Raw genomic sequence first — 25,866 nt, 5'->3', positions numbered from 1 at the left:
GATCCCTTCAATTAGATGAACATGTAGCAAGATTTCAGAACCTTCAAAAAAATTCCCAAAGATCTCAAAGCAGAGCTACCACATTCCACTTGTGAACAAAATCATATACATCCACCTGTGGCATGAATAAAGACACACAATTACAAATCCACTAGCTTCTGTCCCGCAAAAGCAGGCAGGTGGTTGGGTGAGTGGGCATACACTAAAGGCACATTCTTTCCAGGTGGGTGACAGAGAAACAAGATCTTCCAAAACATATCATAAAGAAAAATCCCGCACAAGAGTGTCTCTTCTTCCTGGAAGGCTGAAAAAACTTAATGCAGACTTGCCTCTTGGCATCGACGGAGGGAGAGAGAGAGAGAGAGATCCTAGTTCCTAGTGGTTAGTGAACATTTATCATGAAATCAACCACCATTTCCACATTTCACATAAAGGTGGGCGGAAGCCACACGAAACCAAGAAAGCAGCTGAGTAACTTGTAGATAAGACTTTCCATTAGCAGGTCTTCCACGTCCTCTGTGAAAGCGTAGTTCTCTGGGCAAGAACACTCAAAGGGATTGTTCTACCTTCCAATGGATGACTGCCAACAAACAAAACAAATACTTGCAAACAGGAAATGATCTTCATTCGGTTCATGCCCGCAGAATGGAGTGCTTTTCTTCCTTTCTCTAAGCCCCACATTCTTGCTGCATGGAGCTGATTAAGGAAACTGAAACCAAGCCCCTCTCCAAAAGATCCTTCTTTTGTAAACAAAAAAGTTAAGCAGATCAAGAAAAGAAGAAGCGGCTTAAGAAAACAAATGATAAAGCAGATATTAACCTAAAGATGACCTCCATTACACAGAGAATGTTAATTTTCTACAGCGACTTTTCTTTTTTTTTTTTGCTACTAATGAAGGCTGTGCATTAAGAGAAGCTGCATGAGCATGACAAAGTTCCTGGTAACAAGCCAAATCACATTGAATGTGTGTAATATGTAATAAAGGCGCTCCATATTTATACCAATAAGACTCTGTATCTGCAGAAAATGAAAGAGAATGCATCAAATATGTTGACAAGAAAATCAAACTAACATGAACCTTTCTTGGCACATTACGACCACACAGGCATAGACGTAACTTTATAATATCTACCTAGCATGGTGCATTAATTCTTCACACCAAGACAACAAAAATGACCACATTTAATGTAGGATTGTTCAAAGTATCAACCAGCAATATCTGCCCTAAGGTGCCCAAAGAAATCTACTAGCTGCCCAAGCTTCGTCCCAGCCGTTCGGGGAAAAAGGGAAACACATAAAACGCCCCTAACTAAGGGATAGCCACCATGGCATCAGGGGCAGAGGCAAGTGTGAGTCAGCTGTTGGCAAATGGCAACTGAGATTGCCCACACAGACCCTAAAAAACTTTTATTTTTATATTTGATATTTTTGAATAATTTTTCTTGTTTACATATTGGTGCTTCTTTAAAAATTTAAAGTTATACCTAATGCCCCTTAACCAGAATTTTCTGTTCGCCCTTGCATGGCATATGATGTGAAGGTTCTGAATAAGTAGTGAAGCAACACATCTCCAGCTATTACAATTGATACATGCTAAGGAACAACAGCTTCCAGAAAATATTTAACAGCCAAGCACTTGAGAATATCAGTGAAGGATCTTTTACCAAAGCATAGCAATCAGAGACAGATTCAATCAAATTCGTTATTTAGAGTTTAGGGAACCGGAATCACATAACAAATCTTTGTAAGAGTCAACAGCAGAAAGGCCAGGATACTAAGTCTATGTTAAGCTAAGCATAGTTACAAAAAAAATTTCTCACATTTTAAATGATGAGACGACGTTTTTTGTAAGTATAATATGGGGAGCATGAAAAAACTGAAAAAAGAAATACGATTAATTTTTTAAAAGATAATAAAACTAAAATATTTACAAATTAAATAATTGAGAAACTGATAACACAAACATAAAAAAATAAGTAGGCCTGCAACAAATAAAAGATTAAAAATGAAAACAAGCAGTTTCGCATTAAAAAATATGAAAAAAATTAATAAAAGGAAAAAAAGGAAAAATCGTAAAAAAAACACGCTTTTTACACATTTTTCTTGTTTTGGCGTTTCTTAGAAAAACGGTATTTTTCTAAAGTCTTAAACATTTGTCTTTGTTTTTTTTTTTCAAAAGAAACTCATTTTTTGTGACGATGATATTAAGATGTGTTGCTGCCTTGAGGAACACAAGGACTAAACCGGAGCCAAGATTTTGTGAACCTTTAAGTAGCGTTTGATTATCCAAGATCTAAGATTTGGGTTCTTTATTTAACATGGATCTCACCTACAGATCAAAGTTCTGGCAAGCTGCAGATTTAAGATCAAATTAACTTCAAACTCATACACCTTTAAGAAGGACCGAAGTTGGAAAATTAAGGAGACGCGAATGCGGCTTATGATTTAAGGATTGCAAAAGCACGTGGAAATCCTCACACCTTTCAGATAGATGTTCTTAGATTCTCAGCTTTTTGTTAACGATTGTGGGTTTAAAGTTTTAGGATATGTCATGCCAAAATCTTATATCACTTCGGATGTTATCTTAATTTCCCTTTCCTTTTTCCCTCCCCAGTTAATTTGGCTGCTCGCCGTGCTCGGTAGATCCATCATATGCATACGTTTAAATCTTTCAATTTTCTCTTGAAAATTTGATGGTTATCATGTGGAACATGAGTTCTAACACTATAATGAAACATGCATGGTAGTAGATCTCAATTCATGACCCGAAGTATGCATCTGGTAACATCCTGCAGCCGGCTGATCTCAATATCTTACATCATTTTGTTTCAACGAAATTTAATTGTAGTCCAAGTCTAAACTGGGATTATTCAAGAAACCCCAATGGGAAACATGATAAATCAAACTTACATCTAATTGGAACCACATGATTTAGATGCGAGATAAATGAATTTAAGATCAGAATTTTCTTCTTCTGCCTTACATTAAGTTTGCCAATATAAAATAATAACATATAGCCTAAGATCCTTAGCTTGATGCACCACAATCCATCTTTAGCCACCTAAAATTTGTGAGTTTAAAATAATTCGTCATCAAACATTCCCTTAACACAAATGAAGCTCTAGAGTCCAAGTTCGGATTTTTGTGTACTTTGTTACACAACCAAAACATTGTCAAGGTAATACTGATTAATTAATATGAGAACTATATTAAGACCAAATCAGAATAGAGTATTATAACATACAATTCCATTTTTTTAGAAATTTGGCATACCCACAAAACATATACCCATGGTTGGGAAAAGAAGCGATCCCTATAAAAACATTACTCTTTCTCTCATTTTGGCAAGTTTGAGAAAGTAGACAACGACTCTCCGGGACAAAGATGCTTCTCACAATTTGCAATTTAACCCATTCTCACAAATACAATTTACGACATTTAAAAGGCTTTTCTCTAATAATATGCCAAGGTTATTTATCTCACATAAATCTCCAAAACATATCGGCAAAACTTTTAAAAATAAAAAATGCCAAAGACGCCAAAACAACACTAAAAAAACATTTTTTGTTTGCCTTATTTTTGTTTTAGAATCTTTTAAAAAGACGATTTTTTTTTTCAAATTTTTTGGGCTTCATATTTAACAAATATTTAGATATTGTATAGACCTTTCACTTCCTCAAAAGATGCTTCAGCAATATGCTCGTAGGCCTAGTAAACAGGACTGCTCTACGATTATCTGAAGTTCATGACCCGTTAACTTGTCTAAACCACATTCAGACTTTGTGAACGAGACGACGAGCTGACCTATAATTATCTCTGATGAACGAACCTTTGGCCAGAATGGACTTGCCTCATGAAAAGAGCGCCGAAGTAAACCACATATACCCTAACGGAAAGATGAGCTGTGGTCGCTGCGGTCCGTGTGCCATCAAACAAGATTTAGATGGATTCGATGCTTTTTACTAATTAGAAGGTTCATTTTGGGCACCTAAAATGGTTGAGCTACTTACTGATCCTTAAATCAAAAGTTAGTAGTAGTACTATCAGCACTTTCTCGAGTAGCAGAATGCTGACTGAGATTTGATCTGTTCCCTTTCATTTGCAGTCCACAACTACTCATGTCGCTTTTGATCATCTTCAAAACAGTTTCAAAGCTACCTAAAGTGCTAAATTTACAAAATCTAGAAAAAGAAAATGGTAGGCTGGGAAAATTCAGTCAACCTAGTCACCCCTGTGGGGTATGCAATGACCAAAATGCCCATTAAAAGTAAAAAAAAACACTTTTTAATAAGGGTAAAAAAGTATTTAAAAAAGAAAAAGTCTGAAATGTCCTCTACTTTATAGAAAGATTTCAAAAATTCTTTCGTGCATATGTTGGGTGCACGCAACTCAATCTCGTTCCTGTAGAAAGTAGCGATAGAAGATTACCTGTGGGCACACAAGGTGTTCATTCTCATCCAAGAGTTCCAAGATGCACGACCTTATAAGATCCCCCTACTTCTCAACCAAGCATCAAAGCATTCGGTAATGAATAAGGAATGCAGCGTCGATCAAACAATGCCTTGCATGCGGCTGGCAAAACACGCAATAGAGATTAGGAATAACAGAAAGAAGGGATTCGATTTCCTGTAGATGCGTGGAGTGCAAATGCTGCCATTGAATGTAGCAATGAAAATTGCAGAAACACAAAAAGCCAAAGATATTGAAAACAGTTTAAATATAGTTAAAAACAAAAGTAAATTTTTTGTAATATCGTATAAAAAGCCCATAAGATCGTTTTTTTCGAAAGATGATTGTTTAATCAGTAAAAATTTATTTTTCTTTTATAAAAGTTGACATGAAAAAAAAGGTTGGTGGATATATATAAGCTGCTCTTAGCTTTTAAGAACTAATAAAGAAAAAAGTCATTCACCAAACTAATTAGATTACAAAAATTAGCTAAACTGCGTATTGGGTACATTTGTAGAGATCAATACAATTAATAAACTTAAAATTAGTTTTACTTGAGAACAATTTAGGTCTTTTATCAAACTAACACCTGAAACGTGTTAGTTTTTTTTTTTTATCACAGTAACGCTAGCTTAAGTGATAACCTAACCTTAATCGGCAAAACATTAATTTCGTTGGACCACACAAAACATAGTTGATGCTTAAATATAACCGGTGGGGACATTGCACACAATCTTGGATCCACATAACAAGGGTAAGTACAAAGTCAAATGCCGGGAAACAAAAAGACAAGATATAATTATAAAACATCTACTGAAGAAAGAAAAATGATAAGGAAAAATTAACAAAAGTGAAATGTGATAATAAGTAAAAAAGGAGATGAAATAATAGGAACCAAATAGTAAGTAAAAAAGGAGATGAAATAATAGGATAGCTTCATAGTAAGTAAGGAGCCTTGTATGACCCAAAAACAAAGGCCAAGACAAAGCAACCAAATATGTCAAACAAAAAGCAAAAGATAAACCAATGAGTGAGTCCTGAATTCCTTAGAAATAGAGCCTCCTGTTGAGCTTTCCTAGCACCCCTAATATTTGTAAAAGCAGAATTTCGGAGTCCAAAATTTCCTGTTTATAGAGGAGATTTTAGTAACTTCAGTTGTCATGGTTTTTAACCATTTTTTCCCTTCTCTCGTACACTTATCTAAATTCTCATTTTGTCAATACAAATTTATGCATTATCAAGATATCAATTTTTCATTTTGGCGCAATAAGCATTACCGAGTTATCCCCCAAAATAGTGAACCAAAACATATGTATTCTAATCTAGAGCATAGGAAGATTGATGAAAATGTCAACACCTTAAAAACATAGACAACTTGATGAAGATACATGTGTTCATAAAACTCAACAGAAGAAGGAAAGTTCCATAATACATGATAATTGATAACAAAGGAATACAAGAACGTGCTCATGTCGTTTCCAATTTCATGTCCTACAGAATCATTCACGCACCCAATTGTTTTCATGAGCACATAAATATGCACAAGAGTCTACAAGAGTTTTCGCTACTTTTAAAATAAATAACCAAAAGATCAACTTACCAAAATCTATAACTTTTGGCAAGCCATATGTTAGGTGCAAGTTATTTTGGCATTTATTTTAATTTCTGTTGCCGTTATTTTACTATGCGTGAGGTTATTTCCTTTTGTAACGGGTCGGGTCCAGTTAGGCTTGTGTTAACCCAACCCATCAAGTCATCGTACTTAAGCTCGATTAAGAGCAATTAAACCCTAACATGGTATCACAGCTTCCTCGACCATGGCAGAAAGGATCACAGCAAGGGATGCTATTGCAGCGGTCGAACAACATCGAAATCAGATGGAAGCAACAATCGGCGGTCTGGAAGGACGGATGCATGTGATGGACCAACGGCTGAATGCAGTGAACGCACGATTGGAGGCCATGATGGTCGAACAGCAGGCATTGTCGGCGCTTTTACATGAAAGCCTGTGGTAGGGTTCTCAACAACGTTCACCTAATTTCGACCAGACTCAGTCGGACGGCCGTAGGGAACACGAATGGCCAACGAACGGCGCAGGAGGTGCAGCGTGGCGTCCCGCGAAAACGGAGTTCTCGAGATTTTCAGGGGACGATCCAGTGAGTAGGCGTTTCACACCGAACAATACTTCGATTGCCAAGGGAACGTGAGCGATCACAGGGTGAACCAAGCGGCGGTATATTTTGAGGGTGCTCCGATACGTTGGTACCGCTGGATGGTATCGCACCAAGGAAAACCTGATTGGAAACATTGGTCAGGGAGATCACATCTCGCTTTGGTCCGTTGGCATATCTTGATTATAATGTGGAATTGTCACGAATAAAACAGATGGGTAGCATGGTGGAGTACCGAAAATTTTGAAGCCTTGACTAATATGGTGTATGGATGGCCCATCGAGGCTTTGATCGGAGCCTTTGTCGAAGGACTCAAGGATGAAATACGTATTGAAGTCCAAGCTATGAAGCCACGAACCTTATTGGACTGCTTCGAACTTGCCCGCACGGTGGAGGAGAAAAACAAGCGGCAGCAAGTAACTAGTCGGGGCACCATCAGCAAGAATTGATCAGACGCAAGAAGCAGCTCGCGAGAGACAATGAAATCTGAAGTTTTTCCGTGTGCCGTAGGGAGAAACCAGAAAGGAAACGCGCCTCGCCAAGTCGTGAGACACTTGACGCCAGAACAAATCAAGGAGAAGAGGAGGCAGGGCATAGGTTTCCACTGTGGTCGCCCTTGGGTACCAGGGCATAACTGACTGCACATGTACCTCGTGGAGGAGGGTGACAAACCACTAGAGGCCGACGAGGACTCTCCTTTAGCCGTTGAACCAAACACTGTTGAGGAAAGGACAATAGCAAAAATCTCGTTGCATGCCTTGGTTGGCGATGAGGTTCCGCATCTGATGTGTATGGAGGGCAAGCTGCGGGGCCGAGCTGTGAGTATGCTGATCGACACGGGCTCGACTCACAATTTCATTTGTGAGAAGTCGGCCCAAGCTCTGGGATGCAGCATGGAAGCCCAGCCAGCTTTTGACGTGGTGGTCGGTGACAGTAGTACACTGAAGTGAGAGGTAAATGCCACTGAAGTGAGAGGTAAATGCCAGTTGAAAAAATTGGAAATCCAGGGTTTGCAATTTCCTATGCACCTATATATTCTAGCCATGGCGGGAGCCGACTTGGTATTGGGCATCCAGTGGTTGTGCGAACTGAGAGAGGTTGTATGGGATTTAGTGGGCATGAAGATGCAATTTAGAGGACCCGCAAACGAAAGGTTTACACTCGAAGCGAGTCCCTGACGACCTTGTTTAGAAGCCCCAACTGCACGTCTGATGAAAGGACCGACAGCCTCTTTCCTGTTGTTCTCAACTCAAGTGTCGGTGAAGGTAAAAGAGAAGGGTCAATGCGGGTCCGAAGGGTATCGAAGAACACTGCAGGAAATAATACATGAGTTCAGACCAGTTTTCAGCACACCCAAGTCGCTGCCACCTGAGCGAGGATGCGAACACTGCATTGAGTTACAACCAGGAGAGGAACCTATTAAATCATGACGCTATCGCTACAATGGTGCGGAGCGAGGAACGCTCAAGGAACTTGTGGGAAATGCTGAAAATAAGGGTGATTCAGCCAAGTTGCAGCCCCTTTGCATCGCCCGCCTTGTTGGTCAAAAACAAAGATGGGGAGCTGGCGTTTCTTTGTGGACTATCGTTCGTTGAACGCCATCACTATCAAAGGTAGGTATCTGATACCCATTGTGGAAGATCTGCTTGATGAGCTTGATGAGGGGTGTATATTTTCTAAACTCGGCTTGCATCAGGTTATCATCAAATCCATGTTGTGAAAGATGACATCCCTAAAACTGCTTTCCATATCCATGACGGGCACTACGAGTTTGCCATCATGCCATTTAGGTTGACAAACGCGCCTTCTACCTTTCAGTCGCCGATGAATGATGTATTTCGCCCTTTTTATGACAATTTGTATTGGTATTTTTTGATGATATTTTGATTTACAGCAAAGATGAACAAGAACATCTCAGACATCTGCGAAATGTATTACTAGTACTACAGTGACACCAATTGCATGCTAAACTTTTGAAGTGTGTTTTCGGCACTTCCAAGATTGCTTATCTAGGACATGTGATAAGCCAAGGGAAGGTGAGCATGGAACAGGAAAAGGTCCAGGCAGTGAAAGATTGGAGAACACCCAAAACCGTAAGGGAGTTGCGTGCATTTTTTGGACTCACAGGTTACTACCGCAAGTTTGTCCAAAACTACGAGCTGGTGACAGCACCTCTCACAGCCTAACAAAGAAAGGCAAATTTGTGTGGAGTACTCAAGCAGAACAAGCATTCCAACAACTTAAGGAGGCAGTGACAGCAGCCCCGGTTCTGCAAATGCCTAATTTTAAGCTCCCATTTACCGTTGAATCAGATGCATCAGATTTTGGGGTGGGCACCATACTTAGCCAAGACCAACATCCAATTGCCTATTTCAACAGGGCAATGGGGCCGAAATTGGCTAGCAAGTCCACCTATGAACGAGAGTTGACAGCCATAGTTCTCGCTGTGCTAAAGTGGAAACATTATCTTCTGAGGCAGCAGTTTGTAGTATTGACTGATCATTGCAGCCTTAGACATTGCCTCCAACAACTGTCACTATCTCCATCTCTTCAAAAATGGATACTTAAATTAATGAGTTTTGATTTCAAGGACTGCTATCGCTAAGGGAAAGAGAGAGGCAGCAGTCTGTAGTATTGACTGATCATTGCAGCCTTAGACATTGCCTCCAACAGCTGTCGTTATCTCCAATGCTTCAAAAATGGATACTTAAATTGATGAGTTTTGATTTCAAGGTCTGCTATCGCAAAGGGAAAGAGAATGCAGTTGTAGACGGGCTATCAAGAGGCGTCGATCCACAGGTTAGTAGTTTACTTTCCATTTCACAAGTCCAAGCTCACCTGTGGGATGACATCCGGTAGGCGCCAGGGAAAGCCGCATCGGTAAAGAAAATCAGAGAAGAATTGGAAAGGAACCTTCTCAAGGTGTATGGGCACGAGTGGAAACCACCATACCTATATCGTAGCAGACACATCTTTATTCTGCAGGAGGCCACGCTGCCACGTACCCTTATACAACATTATCACAATGAAGAGGCGACAGGTCATGAAGGAGTGGAGGACACGTACCGCTGGCTGCATCCTACCTTTTATTGGACGGGAATGAAAAAGGCCATAAGAGATTTTGTGTGGAGCTGTCATGTTTGTCAAAGGAACAAATATGAAACGATGAAGACGACAGGCCTCCTTCAACCCATTCCAAAGCCGAAACTTATATGGGAGGATATATCAATGGATTTTATAGAAGGTCTGCCTTTGTTCCCGAGAAAATCCATCATTTTGGTAGTGGTTGATCGCCTATCCAAGTATGCGCATTTCGTGCCCTTGTCACACCCGTACTCGGCATGAACGGTAGCCCGTGCCTTTCAATATCATATCGCAAACTACATGCAATGCCCAGATCGATAACCAACGATAGAGATCCAATTTTCATTAGCACCTTCTGGAAAGAATATTTTCAGTTGCAGGGTGCAAAGCTACAGTTGAGCATGGCATATCACCCACAGACCGATGGCCAAACAAAGGTTGTCAAGCGCTGCCCAGAGACTTGCGCTGTTTTGCAGGGCAACGACCACGTCTTTGGGTGGACTATTTGTCGTGGGCTGAGTTCTCATACAACACTAGTTGGCATTCGTCCACCAGCATCACCTCATTCGAAGCGGTATATGGTCGCGCCCCACTCACTATACGTCGCTACCAGCCAAACACAGCGAAGGAAGAGTCGGTGGATACACGACTCCGCTGCCGGGATGCCATCCTGAGAGATCTCAAAGCACACCTCGCTGCAGCACGCAATCGTATGGTAATCCAATACAATCACAGACACAGAGATCAGCAGTATAGTGTAGGAGAATGGGTGTACTTGCACAGACCCACACATGCCGCAGGGTATCGGCAGCCAAGAGGATACAATAAACTTGCACCCCGATACGTCGGTCCATTTCGCATCATCAGACGAGTGCGTCCTCTTGCTTACGAGTTGTTACTACCGGCTGAGAGTAATGTACACCCTGTTTTCCAAGTTTCAAAACTCAAGTCTTACCCTCAAGTCTCAACCACCAGCCAAAGAAGACATCATTTCAGAGCCAATTAACGAAGATCAAACAAAGGCTGCCCCTTTTCGCAGACTGGGCACTCGCACTATCAGCCATGACAGGGCAAAGTATGTTGAGTGGTTAATCCAGTGGAACAATACCAACGAAGGCATAGCAACATGGGAAAAGGCGGAAGACATTACTCTCCGATTTCCAGATTTTACACCTTGAGGACAAGGTGTTCTTGAAGGGAAGGAAATTGTTAGGCGCAAGTTATTTCAGTATTTATTTTAATTATTGTTGCTGTTATTTTAGTATGTGTGAGGTTATTTCCTTTTGTAACGGGTCGGGTCCAGTTAGGCTTGTCACTTGTGTTAACCCAACCCATCACGTCATTGTACTTAGCTCGATTAAGAGCAATTAAACCCTAATGAAAATTTATTTGGCATGAGAGAAGCTGGGCTTCGTGTGGCTTGTGAAGGTTACAACCGTTGGGCGGCGGTAATCAGGTTGTTAGTCGTGCAGAGGCAAACACCATACAAATTCAAACTAAAGATTTGAGAAGAAAATTCCAATATTTTATCGAAGACATGAAAGGCTCACAATGCATTGAATAGTCAAGCAATACATTCTCATAAATTAAAAGGAAATCTTGGAAAATTTGAAAAATTCCCACACAATTAAACAACCAGTGCAAAAAAAATTACTTTTCTTGAGGAACGTTCAAAAAAAATTAAGAAATTAAGCAACATTCTACAAAAGATTAAGAGACCAAGTGTTAGCCACCGCTAACAAGGGAAGCCCCTTTCCAAGACTAGGGTTCTCCCTCGCCAGAGGACCAAACACTCAATATTCATGGTGATTCGACCATATATATAAGCACTACTAGATCAGTCTCTTGGGGATCCAACCCAATCTTATACCCAATGCCTAACATCAAGTGCTCAGAAAAATATGCAAATTCATCTAAGATAATATAGAATCTTGGGCTTAAAATGTCAAAATGTTGACTGAAATCCAATCAAAATTTTTCAATAGTGAGATAAATTTTAAAAAAGTTTGTAACTATTGGTAGGAACGTCATGAAAGTCTAAACAAAAATGCATTACCTTTCACGAGTTCAAAAATAACTACGGGAGTTTCAAAATTCTATGTGATGAACTTACCTCAATTTTCAGATAAAAGACAGAAAAATCAATTTCTAATATGTTTTCAAACTTATACATTAGCTTTCATCAAAAAGTGTGAAAGTGCAAAAGAACTTGCAAAAGTTTAAGACATTTCTAAAAGATCGAAGAATACAAGTTGTAAAGGCCACATAATGTTGGGAAAATTTTGCCTAGTTTTATAAAGATGTGAAAGTGCACAAAATATTTAATAAAATCAGTTCAAATTCATTCTCGTCAATTTTTTTAAAAAAGTCACACAAAATCAATGCAAATGTAGATAAGAAAGTCATAAAAGTAAAAAAATTAATAACACAAGAATTAATAGAAAATTTTATTGAAGAGATCAGTTTCAAAAAATTTCCTTACAAAAGCAGTAATAAAGATTTAAAGTTATTAATACAATTCTAAAAGGAATAGAATAAGTTTAAAATATTTTGGAAATATCACTGAAATTTATGTGTGGGTTGAGTGGAACCATGAATGGGGAAACATGAATTTACTCGCTCCGCCTCATGAATGTGTGCATCAAATGGCTTAAAATTAAGAAGAAAAGAAAATGCTCTAGAAAACTCCGAATCACGGTTTCAGGAAAAATCTTCAGATGTGGTCTAAAATCAAGTAAATGCTTTATAATTTGGATCCAACTAAATGTGTCCAGTTGAGCTCAACAATCGAATCAGCCAACCCGTTTACATCCCTGGTTTCAGGACATATTATGTTGGACATAATTTGTCCCACAAACAGCTGCTACAATAAGATTATAATTGCCTATTTATCGAGCATCTCATATTATAGGCTACAATGCCCTTTTTCTCTTTCAAAATCAAAACCACAACTTGAACGAAAATAATAGTATTCAGGAGTTAATGCCGACAAAATGAACTGTCAAGATAAAGATAATACAAGAAGTGCATGGAGATAATAAAATAATAAATGACACCTACGCTGCAAAGAACATGCTTGGTTTCACAAGAAATAATAATAAAAAAAAAAACTTGCATGAGATGGAGCCCTTAAATAACTTACTAGTCATAACATTACTTTAAAAAAAAAAATTCACAGCAAATAAAAGTCTACATGCTACCATCTTGAGATATGTAAGAATGCCTGCACGACGAGCTTAATATTCAACCTCAAGAAATTTATACATTGGGTGAATTCCACTTTTGTTGGCTGGCAGATGAGCATATAGAAGGTCAACATGGCTATCTTAGAGGGGACACAGACCAATAGCATCCTTTAAACAATAAAGAGGTTGGCCGCGTATCGAACAACAAGAACAATCGTGAAGACCCATCAACTGAGCAGATGCTCGCGTGACGTGCATGTGTAGGTTTTGCATGAATATTGTCTCATCGGGTTTGTACTCGGAGATTTCAGTCCATTTTGTGTTTTCCCACTGTTATAATAAATCTTTTCACTTGCACTCAAGCATCTTAAATCAGAAGGTCTATAAGGAGGGGACAGACCTTATATTTTAAAAAATAAAACACAAAAAGGTGGAGATTTTTCAAATTATACCAAAATTTTTCAATATTGCGAAAAACACCCCAAAGTTTTCCCAATATTAATAATGAAGTCCATAAAGATTACTTTCTGTCGAAGTGATCATCAAATCAGTAAAGGTCACCTTTTTTGCTTCTCAAAAATCAACATGAAAAGGAAAACAGAGACATTAGTTTCCCTTATAACTTTCTAAAATTGCTAAAAAGAGAACAATTAAACAAGGTTACACCTCACTGACGAGAACAGAGAAATCAACTAAATTGCATATGGTTGCATATAACTTCCAATGTCAAGAGACAAACAAATGAACTTACAATTTGTTTTAGGATTGTACTTCTTTTATCACATTGAATACACCAGATTATGTGATAGCCTAGGGTTAGTTGGGAAAAGATTATTTTTGTTTGAGCAATGCAAAAGATAGGTGTGTCTCTAAAAGTAAAGGAAGAAGTGAACAGTGCCCTAAACCAACATTTCCATAGGTTGAAGCGTCAAGGGAAAGATACCATAATGGTTAACAAAACCACCAAACCCCACTAGCTTTGCTAACCCATATTTAAGTTGGAAATGCAATCGATGTCTTACCTTTCAATGGCAAGACTAAATGATGAACGCACTGTGTTTCAAAAAGGGCATAGTTGTGGGGCTTTTTTTTATAACTTGATCTGTAGAATAATGACATAAAGATCAAAAGCCTCTGGGCCCAAGAAAATAGTTTTATAAACTAACTGGCCAATATGGTATATCTACATAATGCAGCACTTGAGAATGGAAAGAAAGAAAAATAGAAAAAACGCTTCATCTTAGGAATCTAACTCAGCTCTGACTGAGATGGAAGAGCATAGAGCGACTAAACAAGAGCTACAAAAAGATAATAATATATATGCATTAAGATGAATAATGGTTGAACAAGAAACAAGAAGGAATGCAATCTGACTAGTAGTAGACTAGATATATCCTCCACAACCCTTGTGCATTTAACCAACGGAGAACCATTTTTTTAACTTGTGCTGAAAAGCATATCATCCAAATATTCTGTAGCCAAATCAAACAGCCTAAACTTTGATGGACAATCAACAAGGCCCAAAAATTTGCTTCCAGTAACTAAAACCTTCTCTAACATTGTCACAAATGTAGAGCTAGCCCATAGTTGGGCAGTACCAAAAAAATTAGTAATAAAAGAGATCAGCAAAAAATGATAACCATACAACATGAAAAGAAGATAGAAGAATGCATGCACTTCAAGATTTACTACAAACAATTAAAAAAACAAGTGAAAGCATGTGTAGTGCAATAAAAACCAAAGTTTTATTAAAAGAACGAAGAACTACCAACTCATTTTAATAAAAACTCAAGCTGAAATAAGCAGCAAATAACTAGCAATTCATTTAAGTACATGCCGTCATTACCCAAAAGAAGATCACACTAGAGTACTTCCGGAAGGAATCCCTGAGTTCAGTGTTCATCAAGCTTTAATTAGAGGACAACATTAGCAGCAGCCAATAAAAACCATCTATCGATACATGTGCGAAAGGAAGAACTAACACAATGTACAAGCAATGAATGTACGAGGCACTGTGTCCTTATCCAAAGGCAGATGTTCATCTGCATACTACTAGAAGGAATCCCACTGAGTCCATTGTTCTTCATGTTTTAAATATAGAGGCCAATATTAGCATAAACCAACAACAGATTTGAACATGGCTTAGCACCCAAGATAATATGTATTCCACACAAACATTAATCGGAACTCATCCATTAAAAAGATGGGATTGCCAACACTTCAATTATTCAACATAATGAATCAACTAAAGTTGTAAATTACAACTGTAACTTCAATTCTCATGAACCCAGATTACAATTGCATTAAGATTGAAAGGTTTCCAAATATGGAAACAAAACAACAATAGCAAGAGAAAAATGTACAAGCAAAAAACTCAAAAAAAGAACTATAAATCAGAAAAATGTTTATAACCAACTAGATAAACTAAATTAATAAATTATCAGCAGCTATGAAAGCATAAGGATCCAAAAGGGTATGCCAAACAAACGTTGTCCCAAACAATAGCACCCTGATAGATCAAGTTGTTTCCGAAAAAGATCCTCAACCCGAAATCAACGAAGAAGATACCTACCGGAAATACTAATCACAGAAAACTTGATTTGCAACGTTCCCCTCTTTTTCATGTGTATGAAGTCCTTTTTAGCCGGCCCTAAGAACTACTTCTTTTAATGGCATTTGAAATGTATGTGAAAAGTTCACAAGCATGATTTGTTGAATTATCTGTTCCAGGGTCTACATCAATGGTTTATGTGACTCAGAAATTGTCGAATTTGGACATGTTTGTGAGTCTAGATCAATGGATTTCTCTAATTTTGGGTATAGATCAGTGGTCTTATCAAATCCAAAAAATTTTGAACTTAAATAAGTGGTCTTATATAATGTGTAAAGTATTAGGTTTGTATTAAGATCAGTCGTCTTATCTGATCTACAAATTGTTGACTAGGATATTAGTGTGGCTTCAGATCAATGGTCTTATGTGATCCAAGAATTATTGGATTAGGATCAGTGGTTTTGTCTAACTTATAAATTCTAAGATTTAGATTCAGCATTGTCACCAGATCAGTGCTCTTATCTGATCAGGAAATTGTTGGATTATATCGTCATGGGTCTAAATCACCAGTCTTATGTGATTCAAAAATTGTTGAATTAAGATATGCTTGTAAGTTTGAATCAGTGGTCATATCTGATCAAAAAGATTATCATTAGATTTGAATCAACTTTCGGGCATAAGTCAGTGGTCTTATCTAATCCAGACATTGCTGAACTTAGATAAGTGGTCTTATCTAATGTGTAAAATATTAGGTTTGTATCAAGAACAGTAGTCTTATCTGATCTACAAATTGTTGACTTGTCGCTACGGATCAATGGTCTTATATGATCCTGGAATTTTTGAATTAGGATCAGTGGTTTTCTCTAACTTATAAACTCTAAGATTTAGATTCAACTGTGCTACCAGATCAGTGGTCTTATCTGATCTAGAAATTGTTGCATTATCTTGTCATGGGTCTAAATCACTGGTCTTATGTGATTCAGAAATTGTTGAATTAAGATACGTTTGTAAGTTTCAATCAGTGGCCTTATCTAATCCAAAAATCATTAGATTTTTAATTTTAGGTATAGATCAGTGGTCTTATCTGATCCAAAAATTGTTGAACTTAAATAAGTGGTCTTATCTAATGTGTAAAATATTAGGTTTGTACCAAGATCAGTCATCTTATCTGATCTACAAATTGTTGACTTGGATATGACTGTGGCTCAGGATCAATGGTCTTATGTGATCCTGAAATTATTGCATTGGATCACTATCCTGAAATTATTGCATTAGGATCACTGGTTTTGTCTAACTTACAAACTCTAAGATTTAAATTCAGCTGTGCCACCATATCAGTGGTCTTATCTGGTCTACAAATTGTCAGATTATACAAATTTTTGACTTGTCGCTTTGGATCAATGGTTTTATATGATCCTGGAATTTTTGAATTAGGATCCGTGGTTTTCTCTAACTTATAAACTCTAAGATTTAGATTCAACTGTGCTACCAGATCAATGGTCTTATCTGATCTGGAAATTATTGTATTATCTTGTCATGGGTCTAAATCACTGGTCTTATGTGATTCAAAAATTGTTGAATTAAGATATGTTTGTAAGTTTGAATCAGTGGCCTTATCTAATCCAAAAATCATTAGATTTCTAATTTTCGGTATAGATCAGTTGTCTTATCTGATCCAAAAATTGTTGAACTTAAATAAGTGGTCTTATCTAATGTGTAAAATATTAGGTTTGTATCAAGATCAGTCATCTTATCTCATCTACAAATTGTTGACTTGGATATGACTGTGCCTCAGGATCAATGGTCTTATGTGATCCTGAAATTATTGCATTGGATCACTATCCTGAAATTATTCCATTAGCATCACTGGTTTTGTCTAACTTACAAAATCTAAGATTTAAATTCAGCTGTGCCACCAGATTAGTGGTCTTATCTGGTCTACAAATTGTCAGATTATCTTGTCATGGGACTAAATCACTGGTCTTATGTGATTCAGAAATTGTTCAATTTGGATATGTTTGTAAGTTTGGATCAGCAGCAGCCTTATCTGATCCAAAAGTTTATCATTATTTTAGAATCTAATTTCGGGGTAGTTAAGTGGTCTTATCTGATTCAGTAGTATTATCTGATCAAAAATTGTTGACTTGTGGCTTCGGATCAATGGTCTTATGTGATCCAGGAATTTGTGGATTAGGATCAGTGGTTTTCTCCAACTTATAAACTCTAAGATTTACATTCAATTGTGCTACCAGCAGCGGTCTTATCTGATCTAGAAATTGTTGGATTATCTTGTCATTGGTCTAAATCACTGGTCTTATGTGATACAAAAACTGTTGAATTTGGATATGTTTGTAAGTTTGGATCAGTGGCGGCCTTATCTGATCCAAAAGTTTATCATTAGATTTGAATCTACTTTCGAGTAGAACAGTGGTCTTGTCTGATCCAGAATTGTTGAACTTGGAAAAGTGGGTTTATCTAAAGTGCAAAATATTAGGTTCGTATGAAGATCAGTAGTCTTATTTGATCTACAAATTGTTGACTTGTAGCTTCGGATCAATGGTCTTATGTGATCCTGGAATTTTTGGATTAGAATCAGTGGTTCTCTCTAACATACAAAACTCAAGATTTAGATTCAACTGTGCTACTAGATCGGTGGTCTTATCTGATCTGGAAATTGTTGTATTATCTTGTCATGGGTCCAAATCACTGGTCTTATGTGATTCAGAAATTGTTGAATTAAGATATGTTTGTAAGTTTGAATCAGTGGCCTTATCTGATCCAAAAGATTATCATTAGATTTGAATCTACTTTCAGGTATAAATCAGTGGTCTTATCTGATCCAGAAATTGTTGAACTTAGATAAGTGGTCTTATCTAATGTGTAAAATATTAGGTTCGTATCAAGATCAATAGTCTTATCTGATCTACAAATTGTTGACTTGTGGCTTCAGATCAATGTGTCTTATGTGATCCTGGAATTTTTTGATTAGGATCAGTGGTTTTCTCTAACTTATAAACTCTAAGATTTAGATTCAACTGTGCTACCAGATTAGTGTTCTCTCTGATCTGGAAATTGTTGTATTATCTTGTCAAGGGTCTAACTCACTGGTCGTATGTGATTCAGAAATTATTGAATTAAGATATGTTTGTAAGTCTGAATCTGTGGCCTTATCTGATCCAAAAATCATTAGATTTCTAAATTTAGGTATAGATCAGTGGTCTTATCTGATCCAAAAATTATTGAACTTAAATAAGTGGACTTATCTAATGTGTAAAATATTAGGTTTGTATCAAGATCAGTCTCTTATCTGATCTACAAATTGTTGACTTGGATATGATTGTGGCTTCGGATCAATGGTCTTATGTGATCCTAGAATTATTGGATTAGGATTAGTGGTTTTGTCTAACTTATAAATTCTAAGATTTAGATTCAGCATTGCTACCAGATCACTGGTCTTTTCCGATGAAGAAATGGTTGGATTATCTCGTCATGGGTCTAAATCACTGGTCTTATGTGATTCAGAAATTGTTGAATTAGGATATGTTTGTAAGTTTGAATCAGTGGCCTTATCTCATCCAAAAGTTCATCATTAGATTTGAATCTAATTTCATTCATAAATCAGTGATCTTATCTAATCCAGAAATTGTTGAACTTGGATAAGTGGTCTTATCTAATGAGCAAAATATTAGGTTTGTGTCAAGATCAGCAGTCTTATCCGATCCACAAATTGTTGACTTGTGACTTCGAATCAATGGTCTTATGTGATCCTGGAGTTTTTGGATTAGGATCAATGGTTTTCTCTAACTTATAAACTCTAAGATTTACCTTCAATTGTGCTACCAGATCAGCAGTCTTATCTGATCTAGAAATTGTTGGATTATCTTGTCATGGTCTAAATCACTGGTCATATGTGATTCAGAAATTGTTGAATTTGGATATGTTTGTAAGTTTGGATGCCTTAACTGATCCAAAAGCTTATCATTAGATTTGAATCTAATTTCGGGTAGATCAGTGGTCTTAGCTGATCTAGAAATTGTTGAACTAGGAAAAGTGGTTTTATCTAATGTGTAAAAATAATAGGTTCGTATCAAGATCAGTCGTTTTATTTGATCTTCAAATTGTTGACTTGTAGCTTCGGATCAATGGTCTTATGTGATCCTGGATTTTTGGATTAGGATCAGTGGTTCTCTCTAACATAAAAACGCTAAGATTTAGATTCAACTGTGTTACCAGATCGGTGGTCTTCTCTGATCTGGATATTGTTGTATTATCATGTCATTGGTCTAAATCACTGGTCTTATGTGATTCAGAAATTGTTGAATTGGGACATGTTTGTAAGTTTGGATCGGTCGCAGCCTTATCTGATCCCAAAATTTATCATTAGATTTGAATCCAATTTCAGGTAGATCAATGGTCTTATCTGATCTAGAAATTGTTGAACTTGGACAAGGGGTCTTATCTATTGTGTAAAATATTAGGTTCGTACGAAGATCAGTAGTCTTATTTGATCTACAAATTGTTGACTTGTAGCTTCGGATCAATGGTCTTATGTGATCCTGGAATTTTTGGATTAGGATCAGTGGTTTTGTCTAATTTATAAATTCTAAGATTTAGATTCAGCATTGCTACCACATCAGTGGTCTTATCTGATCAGGAAATTGTTAGATTATATCGTCATGGGTCTACATCACCGGTCTTATGTGATTCAGAAATTGTTGAGTTAAGATATGAGTGTAAGTTTGAATCAGTGGCCTTATCTGATCCAAAAGATTAGCATTAAATTCGAATCTACTTTTGGGTATAAATCATTGGTCTTATCTGATCCAAAAATTGTTGAACTTAGATAAGTGGTCTTAACTAATGTGTAAAATATTAGGTTGGTATCAAGATCAGTAGTCTTATCTGATCTACAAATTGTTGACTTGTAGCTTCGGATCAATGGTCTTATTCGATCCTGGAATTTTTGGATTAGGATCAGTGGTTTTCTCTAACTTATAAACTCTATGATTTAGATTCAACTTTGCTACCAGATCAATGGTCTTCTCTGATCTGGAAATTGTTGTATTATCTTGTCATGGGTCTAAATCACTGGCCTTATGTGATTCAGAAACTGTTGAATTAAGATATGTTTGTAAGTGAATCAGTGGCCTTATCTGATCCAAAAATCATTAGATTTCTAATTTCAGGTATAGATCAGTTGTCTTATCTAATCTAAAAATTATTGAACTTAAATAAGTGGTCTTATCTAATATGTAAAATATTAGGTTTGTATCAAGATCAGTCGTCTTATCTAATCTACAAATTGTTAACTTGGATATGAGTGTGGCTTCGGGTCAATGGTCTTATGTGATCCTAGAATTATTGGATTAGGATTAGTGGTTTTATCTAACTTATAAATTCTAAGATTTACATTCAGCATTGCTACCATATCAGTGGTCTTATCCGATCAAGAAATGGTTGGATTATCTCGTCATGGGTCTAAATCACTGGTCTTAGGTGATTCAGAAATTGTTGAATTAAGATATGTTTGTAAGATTCAATCAGTGGCCTTATCTCATCCAAAAGTTTATCATTACATTTGAATCTAATTTGAGGTATAAATCAGTGGTCTTATCTAATCCAGAAATTGTAGAACTTGGATAAGTGGTGTTATCTAATGTGCAAAATATTAGGTTTGTATCAAGATCAGTAGTCTTATCTGATCCACAAATTGTTGACTTCTGGCATCGGATCAATGATCTTATGTGATCCAGAATTTTTGGATTAGGATCATTCCTTTTCTCTAACTTATAAACACTAAGATTTACATTCAAATTTGCTACCAAATCAGCGGTCTTATCTGATCTAGAAATTGTTGGATTATCTTGTCATTGTCTAAATCACTGGTCTTATGTGATTCAAAAATTGTTGAATTGGGACATGTTTGTAAGGTTAGTTCAGTCGCGGCCTTATCTGATCCAAAACTTTATCATTAGATTTGAATCTAAGTTCGTGTAGATCGGTGGTCATATCTGATCCAGAAATTGCTGAACTTGGATAAGTGGTCTTATGTAATGTGCAAAATATTAGGTTTGTATCAAGATCAGTAGTCTTATCTAATCCACAAATTGTTGACTTCTGGCTTCGGATCAATGGTCTTATGTGATCTGGAATTTTTGGATTAGGATCATTGGTTTTGTCTAACTTATAAATTATAAAATTTAGATTCAACTGTGCTACCAGATCAGTGGTCTTCTCTGATCTGGAAATTGTTGTATTATCTTGTCATGAGTCTAAATCCCTGGTCTTATGTGATTCAGAAACTGTTGAATTAAGATATGTTTGTAAGTCTGAATCAGTGGCCTTCTCTGATCCAAAAATCATTAAATTTCTAATTTTATGTATAGATCAGTGGTCTTATCTGATCCAAAAATTATTGAACTTAAATAAGTGGTCTTATCTAATGTGTAAAATATTAGGTTTGTATCAAGATCAGTCTCTTATCTGATCTACAAATTGTTGACTTGGATATGATTGTGGCTTCGGATCAATGGTCTTATGTGATACTAGAATTATTGGATTAGGATTAGTGGTTTTGTCTAACTTATAAATTCTAAGATTTAGATTCAGCATTGCTACCAGATCACTGGTCTTTTCCGATGAAGAAATGGTTGGATTATCTCGTCATGGGTCTAAATCACTGGTCTTATGTGATTCAAAAATTGTTGAAATAAGATATGTTTGAAAGTTTGAATCAGTGGCCTTATCTCATCCAAAAGTTCATCATTAGATTTGAATCTAATTTCATGCATAAATCAGTGATCTTATCTAATCCAGAAATTGTTGAACTTGGATAAGTGGTCTTATCTAATGAGCAAAATATTAGGTTTGTGTCAAGATCAGCAGTCTTATCCGATCTACAAATTGTTGACTTGTGGCTTCGAATCAATGGTCTTATGTGATCCTGGAGTTTTTGGATTAGGATCAATGGTTTTCTCTAACTTATAAACTCTAAGATTTACCTTCAATTGTGCTACCAGATCAGCAATCTTATCTGATCTAGAAATTGTTGGATTATCTTGTCATGGTCTAAATCACTGGTCATATGTGATTCAGAAATTGTTGAATTTGGATATGTTTGTAAGTTTGGATGCCTTAACTGATCCAAAAGTTTATCATTAGATTTGAATCTAATTTCGGGTAGATCAGTGGTCTTAGCTGATCTAGAAATTGTTGAACTAGGAAAAGTGGTTTTATCTAATGCGTAAAAATAATAGGTTCGTATCAAGATTAGTCGTTTTATTTGATCTACAAATTGTTGACTTGTAGCTTCGGATCAATGGTCTTATGTGCTCCTGGATTTTTGGATTAGGATCAGTGGTTCTCTCTAACATAAAAACGCTAAGATTTAGATTCAACTGTGTTACCAGATCGGTGGTCTTATCTGATCTGGATATTGTTGTATTATCATGTCATTGGTCTAAATCACTGGTCTTATGTGATTCAGAAATTGTTGAATTGGGACATGTTTGTAAGTTTGGATCGGTCGCAGCCTTATCTGATCCCCAAATTTATCATTAGATTTGAATCCAATTTTAGGTAGATCAATGGTCTTATCTGATCTAGAAATTGTTGAACTTGGACAAGGGGTCTTATCTATTGTGTAAAATATTAGGTTCGTACGAAGATCAGTAGTCTTATTTGATCTACAAATTGTTGACTTGTAGCTTCGGATCAATGGTCTTATGTGATCCTGGAATTTTTGGATTAGGATCAGTGGTTCTCTCTAACATACAAAACTTAAGATTTAGATTCAACTGTGCTACTAGATCGGTGGTCTTATCTGATCTGGAAATTGTTGTATTATCATGTCATGGGTCTAAATCACTGGTCTTATGTGATTCAAAAATTGTTGAATTGGGACATGTTTGTAAGGTTAGTTCGGTAGCGGAATTATATGATCCAAAAGTTTATCACTAGATTTGAATCTAATTTCGTGTAGATCAGTGGTCTTATCTTATCCAGAAATTGTTGAACTTGGATAAGTGGTCTTATTTATTATGCAAAATATTAGGTTTGTATCAAGATCAGTAGTCTTATCTGATCCACAAATTGTTGACTTCTAGCTTCGGATCAATGGTCTTATGTGATCTGGAATTTTTGGATTAGGATCATTGGTTTTGTCGAACTCATAAATTATAAAATTTAGATTCAACTATGCTACCAGATCAGTGGTCTTCTCTGATCTGGAAATTGTTGTATTATCTTGTCATGAGTCTAAATCACTGGTCTTATGTGATTCAGAAACTGTTGAATTCAGATATGTTTGTAAGTCTGAATCAGTGGCCTTCTCTGATCCAAAAATCATTAGATTTCTAATTTTATGTATAGATCAGTGGTCTTATCTGATCCAGAAATTGTTGAACTTAGATAAGTGGTCTTATCTAATGTGTAAAATATTAGGTTCGTATCAAGATCAATAGTCTTATCTGATTTACAAATTGTTGACTTGTGGCTTCAGATCAATGTGTCTTATGTGATACTGGAATTTTCTGATTAGGATCAGTGGTTTTCTCTAACTTATAAACTCTAAGATTTAGATTCAACTGTGCTATCAGATCAGTGGTCTCTCTGATCTGGAAATTGTTGTATTATGTTGTCAAGGGTCTAACTCACTGGTCGTATGTCATTCAGAAATTATTGAATTAAGATATGTTTGTAAGTCTGAATCTGTGGCCTTCTCTGATCCAAAAATCATTAGATTTCTAAATTTAGGTATAGATCAGTGGTCTTATCTGATCCAAAAATTATTGAACTTAAATAAGTGGTCTTATCTAATGTGTAAAATATTAGGTTTGTATCAAGTTCAGTCTTTTATCTGATCTACAATTTGTTGACTTGGATATGATTGTGGCTTCGGATCAATGGTCTTATGTGATCCTAGAATTATTGGATTAGGATTAGTGGTTTTGTCTAACTTATAAATTCTAAGATTTAGATTCAGCAATGCTACCAGATCACTGGTCTTTTCTGATGAAGAAGTGGTTGGATTATCTCGTCATGGGTCTAAATCACTGGTCTTATGTGATTCAAAAATTGTTGAAATAAGATATGTTTGAAAGTTTGAATCAGTGGCCTTATCTCATCCAAAAGTTCATCATTAGATTTGAATCTAATTTCATGCATAAATCAGTGATCTTATCTAATCCAGAAATTGTTGAACTTGGATAAGTGGTCTTATCTTATGAGCAAAATATTAGGTTTGTGTCAAGATCAGCAGTCTTATCCGATCCACAAATTGTTGACTTGTGCCTTCGAATCAATGGTCTTATGTGATCCTGGAGTTTTTGGATTAGGATCAATGGTTTTCTCTAACTTATAAACTCTAAGATTTACCTTCAATTGTGCTACCAGATCAGCAGTCTTATCTGATCTAGAAATTGTTGGATTATCTTGTCATGGTCTAAATCACTGGTCATATGTGATTCAGAAATTGTTGAATTTGGATATGTTTGTAAGTTTGGATGCCTTAACTGATCCAAAAGTTTATCATTAGATTTGAATCTAATTTCGGGTAGGTCAGTGGTCTTAGCTGATCTAGAAATTGTTGAACTAGGAAAAGTGGTTTTATCTAATGTGTAAAAATAATAGGTTCGTATCAAGATCAGTCGTTTTATTTGATCTACAAATTGTTGACTTGTAGCTTCGGATCAATGGTCTTATGTGATCCTGGATTTTTGGATTAGGATCTGTGGTTCTCTCTAACATAAAAACGCTAAGATTTAGATTCAACTGTGCTACCAGATCGGTGGTCTTATCTGATCTGGATATTGTTGTATTATCATGTCATTGGTCTAAATCACTGGTCTTATGTGATTCAGAAATTGTTGAATTGGGACATGTTTGTAAGTCTCAATCAGTGGCCTTATCTGATCCAAAAATCATTAGATTTCTGATTTCAGGTATAGATCAATTGTCTTATCTAATCCAAAAATTATTGAACTTAAATAAGTGATCTTATCTAATGTGTAAAATATTAGGTTTGTATCAAGATCAGTCGTCTTATCTAATCTACAAATTGTTGACTTGGACATGACTGTGGCTTCGGGTCAATGGTCTTATGTGATTCTAGAATTATTGGATTAGGATTAGTGGTTTTGTCTAACTTATAAATTCTAAGATTTACATTCAGCATTTGCTACCATATCAGTGGTCTTATCCGATCAAGAAATGGTTGGATTATCTCGTCGTCTAAATCACTGGTCTTAGGTGATTCAGAAATTGTTGAATTAAGATATGTTTGTAAGTTTCAATCAGTGGCCTTATCTCATCCAAAAGTTTATCATTACATTTGAATCTAATTTGAGGTATAAATCAGTGGTCTTATCTAATCCAGAAATTATAGAACTTGGATAAGTGGTGTTATCTAATGTGCAAAATATTAGGT

General features: G+C 36.3%; 1 long non-coding RNA gene across 7 annotated transcripts in view; it reads right to left on the bottom strand.

The window, feature by feature from the left end:
- Positions 1 to 228: 228 nt before the first annotated feature.
- LOC116265532 (uncharacterized) overlaps positions 229 to 25,866 on the bottom strand; it is a 32,310-nt gene continuing 6,672 nt past the window's right edge. For 3 of the 7 annotated variants that reach the window (XR_007574955.1, XR_007574951.1, XR_007574956.1), the window contains one exon: positions 229 to 4,572. This is a non-coding gene — a long non-coding RNA (uncharacterized LOC116265532). Of the gene's footprint in view, positions 4,573 to 14,735; positions 14,776 to 25,866 lie in introns of all 7 variants that reach the window. The other 4 variants (XR_007574953.1, XR_007574954.1, XR_007574952.1 and 1 more) reach the window with 4 other exon arrangements.

The sequence above is a fragment of the Nymphaea colorata genome, chromosome 12 (genome assembly GCF_008831285.2).
Source record: "Nymphaea colorata isolate Beijing-Zhang1983 chromosome 12, ASM883128v2, whole genome shotgun sequence".
In the NCBI taxonomy this organism is placed as follows: Eukaryota; Viridiplantae; Streptophyta; class Magnoliopsida; order Nymphaeales; family Nymphaeaceae; genus Nymphaea; species Nymphaea colorata.
This window is presented reverse-complemented; position numbering and strand designations above follow the sequence as displayed.